Consider the following 7,948-nt stretch of genomic DNA (forward strand, 5'->3'; position numbering starts at 1 on the left):
TCAAATGACAGAATGAATTTAACTACAGTCATTTACATTATCTCTCACAAGGAAATTCCAATTTATGAGTCTGCTCCAATTTAGTTGTTTGACTTGTCAGATGTTCCTTATATAAGGTCAGAGTGGGAGAGTGAGTGAGTGTTAAACACACTGATGCAGCTCATGCTGCACTGGAGGGGTCACAGCTGTCAGAACAGAAGCTGAGAAGACATTTTTCTGCCGTCTTTGTCTCTTTTCAAACAGCTCATCTCTGAGAGGGGGAAATTAGGCATCTTTCTCTCTCCTTGTGTGTCTCAGGTGTTTGGATTGGTACAATAAGTTTCAGATTTACACATTGATGGCTATATTTGCATCAGTAATGTAGTAGTAATTTGCTGGGATCTTAATTATATGAATAGAATACTGGATCTATCTATCACCTGTTTGGGTTATACAAGTGGAAGACCATCCTTTTTGAACATATAGCACCCGTCAAAAGTTTGGACACACTTTCTCATTCAAGAGAACGGGAAGGTGTGTCCAAACTTTTAACAGGCACAGTACACTATGCAACCTCACTGACAACATTTGCTGAATTCAAAAAGATATCTGCCTGTGAGGTGGACGACTCACTGAGGTCCATTGCACCATCATGCAGCACTTGAGCACTCAGCTCTTTTCAGCAAGCTCAGTCCCTTAATTACCATGCAAATGTCAAGACAGGCAGCTCTAAATATGCTTATCTACCAAGATCTTTGGAGGCTGCACAGGTGAGCTGACAATCAATCATAGGCCACATGGGATGGGCGCCTGTGTACCCGCCTGCCCTGTCATTCCCATAAACTACATTCTTACAGCAGTGAGTGGGTGAGGAGAGACATCACTCCCTCAGTGACAATTTCTCTTACAGTGTGGATTTCTTGCTTTATATCAGCATGTTAGCTTGTCACTTGAAGGGCATTACATTTGCAATCAGGAGACAGCAAGCAGATATATGGTAATGGGCCAACATTAGCAGGAAAGTGCCAGCTCCTGTGCTGTGTAGTCTTTAAACATATTCCACTCTTAAATATACTTGCACAGTTGTTGACAATCTGTCAGTGTTGACTTTGTTCCAGGAGTTATTTTATGTTGGGTCTACCCACCTAAAAAAATCATCTGGAAATGCAAGGTGTATTGGAAATGGGTTTGTATGAGTACTTTTATTGTATTTTATTTTATTTTAGAGTAGATTTGTTCCATTCAGGAGAGGTACAGCTATATCAACAGTGTACTGGTAACAGGATCCCTATGGGGCCAATCTCATTGAGCAAGATTACTCTCTCCGATGCCAAAAACCATCTGACGGCCACAAGTTGAAATGAGTTAATTTAGTTTTAAGATGGGTAGAGATGACTTGAATGTGCAATAGACCAGTGTAATAGCAAGAGCACAGCACTTTTTAAGACCCATATCCACTGTGCAATAGCATCTTACACATCATCTATGTCTATGGGCCCTTACAATCTGGGCATCTGCCAGTTTATTATGTCATTTCATGCCATATTCTGATTGGCTAGTTTGTAGACATGGCTTGAGGCAGCAGCCATATTGGAAGAATTTTATCCCAAATTTCTGGAAATGTCCAAATTTTGATGCAGGCTGTCTTTAAAAGCTCCAAATTGTTTGCTGGTGAGCGTGATCTAGCACCACCCCTTATTGGTGACCAAAGATTTCACCACTTTTCCCTCACAACTGCTAACTTTCATTAAAAATAGCCCAATAGTGCACATCGTAAAGAGACCTTAAGTAATTTCCTGGCATTACCACCTAATTTCAAAAAGTATGGTTTTACATCAACTCTGATGCAGAAAGTAGACAGGAGTACAAGGAAACGCAGCATAAGGTTAAGAAATCAGTGGCGAAGGCTAAGGAAAAGGTGTACGGTGAGTTGTATGAGAGATTGGACAGTAAGGAAGGAGAAAAGGACTTGTACCAATTGGCTAGATAGAGGGACCGAGCTGGGAAAGATGTGCATCAGGTTAGGGTGATGAAGGATAGAAATGGAAATGTGCTGACTAGCTGAGTACTGTGAGGGGCTGATGAAAGAAGAAAATGAGAGGGAGGAGAGGGTTGGAGGAAGTGAGGGCAGCTATAAACAGGACAAAGAGTAGAAAGGTGGTTGGTCCAGATGACTGTGGAGGCATGGAGATGTTTAGGAGAGATGGAAGTTCTTAACTAGATTGTTTAACACACTCTTGGAAAGTGAGAGGATGCCTGAGGAGTTGGAGAAGAAGTGTACTGTTACCGAATTTCGAGAATAAGGGTGATGTACAGAGCTGCACTAACTACCGAGGTGTAAAGTTGATCAGCTATAGCATGAAGTTATGGGTAAGAGTAGTGGAAGCTAAGGTTAAGAGGAGAGGTGACAATTAGTGAGCAGCAATATGGTTTCATGTCAGGAAAGAGCACTACAGATGCGATGTTTGCTTTGAGAATGTTGATAGAGAAGTATAGAGAAGGTCAGAAGGAGTTGCATTGTGTCTTTGTTGATCTAGAGAAAGCATACGACAGGGTGCTGAGAGAGGAGGCGTGGTATTATATGAAGAAGTCGGGAGTAGCAGAGAAGTATGTAAGAGTGGTGCAGGATATGTATAAGGGCAGTGTGACAGCGGTGAGGTGTGCAGTTGGAGTGACGGATGGGCTCAAGGTGAAAGTGGGATTACATCAAGGATCGGCTTTGAGCCCTTTCTTGTTTGCAAGGGTGATGGACAGGTTGACGGACAAGATCAGGCAAAAGTCTGTAGTGAGAGTAGGGAGCAGGTTGAGAAGAGCCTGGAGAGGTGGAGGTATGCACTGCAGAGAAGAGGAATGAAAGTCAGAAGGAGCAAGACACAATACATGTGCGTAAATGGGAGGGAGGACAGCAGAATGGTGAGGATTCAAGGAGTAGCGGTGGTGGAGGTGGATGAATTTAAATACCTGGGGTCAACCAGGGTTGGAACAAAATTTGGCCCTGGCAATATTTGTCTGGACCAGCCCCATTTTTCCCCAACATACACACTTATCAGTCGAATAAAGCAATATCAGGGTCTTTCTAACATATAGGCTAAGTAATATATAGTTGACACCCTAACAACAGGTGTATTACAGGGTTTCATAAAATAATGTAATAAATAAATAAATAAATTGCCAAGAAATAGCCTAGTGGAAAAGTTGGCACCCCAAGAAGTGCACATAGGATTTTATTTGCTTGACAATTGATATGGGCAACCCAACTCTCAGCACACTTATGCAACACTCTGTAACCTCTCAAATAAAACAAATATGATATAATCATATAGCCTATCATGAATGTAGTCTATAACAAAATACAATGCTGTCATTATGAAACAAAATGGCCAAAACTTAATTTTCACATTGGACAAAAGTTTTCCTATGATGATCTAGAAATGTTAGAGCTATTTACAGTCAATCATCCAGCATTGTATTTGCAGCTGATCTGATACAATTTACACATCAGGCTTAACAGTCAGGATTTCATGCCACCAACAGTATTTAAACATTTATTCATTGGTTTTGTCAGGCTGTGACAAACAGCATGTTTGCACCCAATTGGAGTGGACCCAGAGTGACTAATCACCTGACATGATTTAAAAAAACAGCATAGCACAGCAGCCTTAAGCAGTGAATAAAGTAGAATAGAATAGCATGTCCTACCTTAGGCAGTGAGAGGATGTCTCATCAGTGCTCTCTTCTCTGCCATCCTGTTGATTATTCCATCGGTGTCCAAAGCAATGAGAATGTCTTTTTCTGTAGCCATAAGCATGAACGCTTCAAGATGTAGTGCTCCGTGATCTATTCTTGATGAATTTTAAAGTTGAAAAGCTGCGCTCATATGCCACCTGTGTAATGGAGAGAGTCAGGTCTTGAGCTCCACTGTTAATGCTGTCACTACATGAGCTAACGTTAGCAGTATCACCTACTGGAGGTTGTCACGCACCTTTCGCTCAGCCTTGGCAGCGGCTTCCTCTTCTTGGGGGTAAAAACTGTTGGATAATAAGGGACAGAGTGAACTAAGCAGCCACACATTTCTCCATTCTATATTTCTCTATTTAGCATATTCAGGTTAGGCTAACCCATTGTTGCTAACTTTGGAGCTGACCCCCTTCACTTTTCAAGAAGTGGGGGAAACAACTTTTCTTGATCTTGAGAAGCTGCAGCATTTATTAACTGAAACACTGTAGTCTATACTGTACATTTACTGCAAGATTGACAACCTTTTCCTCTGCTCTGCTCATATTCACCATCACTTTTCTGCTGCTCGCGCTCTCACTTAACCACTCACTCACTAAGCACACACATTACGCACTTAAAAGGAGTTACACGACCAAGAGTTTCCCAGGCAATGACACAGATGTTAACTCACGTTTCAGTATAGTGCTGCACAGACTCCCAAATGCAATTGATTCCTGAATGATTAGGTATATGGTGTTATTTTTGTCATTACATTTTTTTTTTTTTTGCTCTGGCTGCGGTCCTTGTTGTGCTATTATAGGGGAAACACTGTGGCGGACTGTTAATGTTATCACTGCGGCTAGACATGCTGACGTTAACAGGATTTTGTGTGGAAGTGACATCTAGATTTTGAATAAATGTCTTAAACATTTTTCAGCATCAGCCACAAAATTCTTTTTCTTTTTGTCTCTGACCTTTTCTGCTCCACTTTTTTGCTTTTTGGGACCTTTATCCATTTATATAGGCTAGCAACTCCACTCTCTCTATCTTGGTCTGATTATTTCCCGCTTGACCTCTTACATTACATGGATGGACGCATCCACTTGAAAGGGTGGTGGGAGAACAACAGTAGCACTTTCTGTACCTGCCTTAAAGTGTAGGTAGCCTATTGACAATTGGGACCATGTAACCCCCACATTGCTGGTGGCTTTGTGGCCAACTAGATGGACCGGCCCATGTTCAAAGTAACAGGGAGTGTGGAAGAGAGGTGAAGAAGAGAGAGCAGGCAGGGTAGAGTGGGTGGAGAAGAGTGTCAGAAGTGATCTGTGTACCGACAAGAGTGAAAGGGAAGGTTTACAAGAGGTTAGTGAGACCAGCTATGTTATATGGTTTGGAAGTGGTGGCACTGACGAAAAGACAGTAGACAGAGCTGGAGGTGGCACAGTTGAAGATACTAAGATTTTCATTGGGAGTGACGAGGATGGACAGGATAAGGAATGAGTAGATTAGAGGGACAGCTCAGGTTGGACAGTTTGGAGACAAAGCGACAGGTGAGATGGAGATGGTCTAGATGGAGGAGAGATACTGGTTATACTGGGATAAGGATGCTGAAAATGGAGCTGACAGGCAAGAGGAAAAGAGCAAGGCTGAAGAGGGGGTTTATGGATATGGTGAAGGAAGACATGCAGGTGGTTGTCACGACAGAGGAAGATGCAGAGGACAGGAAGAGATAGAAATGGCGACCCCTAACTGGAACAGTCGAAAGAAGAAGAAGATGGTTTTACACGTACTTCTAATAGTTTTTGCACATAAAATGTTTCTTTACTCATTGTTCTTTTCTACACTCAGAATATGCTTAATTCGCTGCTTCTTCACAGCTGCTTTGTGAGTCTGAATGCTTTATGAGATACTCAGTAAATGCTTTATAAACAGTAATGCACAGTGATTATATTGTCAATATTGTATTTGATGTTTATATTGTAATAACTGAGTTATAATAATATGTTCATTCGATCCTCTCCAAACTTCACAATATGGTCTCATGGCTGTATTGGCAGGTACAAACTCATCTCTCTCCCATTATATTTGCTGAAAAGATGTATATTTTTTGTTTTATTGCGCTCTGACATTCTGTTCTGTTCTTCCGTTATTGTGGATATGCTAATGGTACGCCCACATCTATACTTTTTTGCAACACATGTAGCTAATTTGTCAGCTAGAACTTCCGAAACTGCCTTCGTTATCTCCTAGTGAGCTAACGAGCTGATGGGAAACAACTGTGTAGGCAGGTAGCAGGTCACATGGGCACTGAGGTGATATGGAGGGGTGAAAGATGCACTGAGGGCTCCTAGTGGGCAGGTGTGGCACAAGATTCAGAGGCAGAGATTGAGACACACGAAGATTGCATTCTGAACACCAAGCTCCAATAATTTCAATGTGACAAGGTTTATTGCATCTTTTTCTGTTTTATTACAAGGAGCAAGTTCAGATCCTGTTTAAAAAAAATCTGCATCTGTTATATTTGTGCATTAAATGTTGCATTTTAACAGCAAAACTGCTTAAGGTAGTGTAGGTATTTGTCTTGAATGCTGTAATGCTGTATGACCAAGCAGTATGTGATGTGTTAACAGACGATATGATGCAAAGGTCAGATTCTTTGTCAGCGACTAAGGTCACATCCCTTGAGAGATGTTTTCCAACTAGACAGAATGAACAATACCTCTTCAGGGGCATGCAATCGTGACTCAGCGCTGTGTATGGATGTTGGCTTTGCTGCATGTAAATGTGAATGCCTCTGTCACCCTGACTGACATTCTGATTCAGCAAGACCTCCGCACTGTGTGTGGGATGATGCATTCAAATCCACGCATAAGAATCACAGATAAGTTTTCCTTTTGCTTTTACTCCGTGAGTGTGCAGGTAAAAGTGCTTTTTCTTCACACATATTTTACTACAGGCACATTTCTACATAAATGAATAGACTCATTCAGGGACTAAGTGCGGTGTGTTGAATACTGATTGGATCAACCTTTCAGTTAAAAGGATGGCTGATTGTGTCAACCTTTTAGGTAAAATGGCACAAATTTTGAATGATTGGGCTGGATTGAAATAATACAGTGACAAGTGGGATATTTCTATTACAGCTGGTCTTTGGTAGTGTATCCTATTCAAAATCAAGAATATTTGAAAAGAAGCAGATGAAATGCAGTTATTTGAGTGTTTTTCAGTCTCCTGTAGCTGTAAAATCGTACATTAATGTACATAATTTGAGCTAAGTAGAGATATGCCACTACTCATCTGCCTTGAACTCCCCCTGGACATAAAGAAGCTATATATAAATTGTAGCTGAAGCACACTGTCTGTCTGTTTGAATGGATGTGCCGGGAGACTCACAGAGGGTTAACCGACCTGACTGCTGGACTATGATTCACACTCTGCTGGGTTAAGGTCCCACACGCAACAGAGCAGAACTGTCCTCGGGGCTGGAGACGCCAGCAATGCCCAGATTGTGTATGTGTGTGTGTGTGTTTGAACATTTGTGTGCATGTTTGTCTCTTAAAACATTTGCATGTGTCACATTTGTTATGTTAAAGTGTCTTCGATGGGATACTCTATCCATTATTTTTTTTAAAGATATGAGGCAATCCTGCTACACTTACACACCAAACACAGAAATTCTCACTGTGAACCAGTAAAGCAAGGATGTAGCTTTATTCTTTTCTGATTAGCACACAATATAGTTCTCCCTGGAGTGATGAGCTCATGTGATTTACCTGTACATAGACCTGCTTTCAGAAGCAGCCTCTAAAATCCTCGCTCCTCAGTACTTACAGGCTGGTTATAACGCATTGACTACATGGAAAAACCTCCTGGGAGACACACGGAGACAATGGCTTTTCATCTAAATTGTCTGACTTCCACTTTATTTTTCTTTGGTGATCCATGAATATACTGTTGCTCCGCACTAGGAGAGAAGCTGGAGAGAGAATCACAGATAGGGAGAGCAAATGATAAACGCTCTTGGAATGAAAGTCCTAAAATATTGTAGAAAAAGAGCAGAAATGCTTGAAAAAGACAAACAAAACACTCATGATCGAAAACTGCAAGAGGGAATAAAAGATGAACAGAACAGCAAAAAAGAGGAGAGGAAACAGACAGAGAATGAGAGGGATGAGAGAAGAGGAAAGGGAGGAGTAATGGTAATTTATGGCTGCCATGCGGCCCAGATATCCATTAGGAGAGCCATAACGAA

The 7,948-nt window shown here is 41.5% G+C and overlaps 1 long non-coding RNA gene across 1 annotated transcript in view; it reads right to left on the reverse strand.

Moving 5' to 3' along the window:
* The window catches only part of LOC137178545 (uncharacterized), a 36,195-nt gene extending 32,205 nt beyond the window's left edge, over window positions 1-3,990 (reverse strand). The window contains exon 1 of the long non-coding RNA XR_010927131.1: window positions 3,679-3,990. This is a non-coding gene — a long non-coding RNA (uncharacterized lncRNA). The remainder of the gene's footprint in view (window positions 1-3,678) is intronic.
* Window positions 3,991-7,948: the final 3,958 nt, after the last annotated feature.

Source organism: Thunnus thynnus, chromosome 3 (assembly GCF_963924715.1).
Source record: "Thunnus thynnus chromosome 3, fThuThy2.1, whole genome shotgun sequence".
Classification (NCBI taxonomy): Eukaryota; Metazoa; Chordata; class Actinopteri; order Scombriformes; family Scombridae; genus Thunnus; species Thunnus thynnus.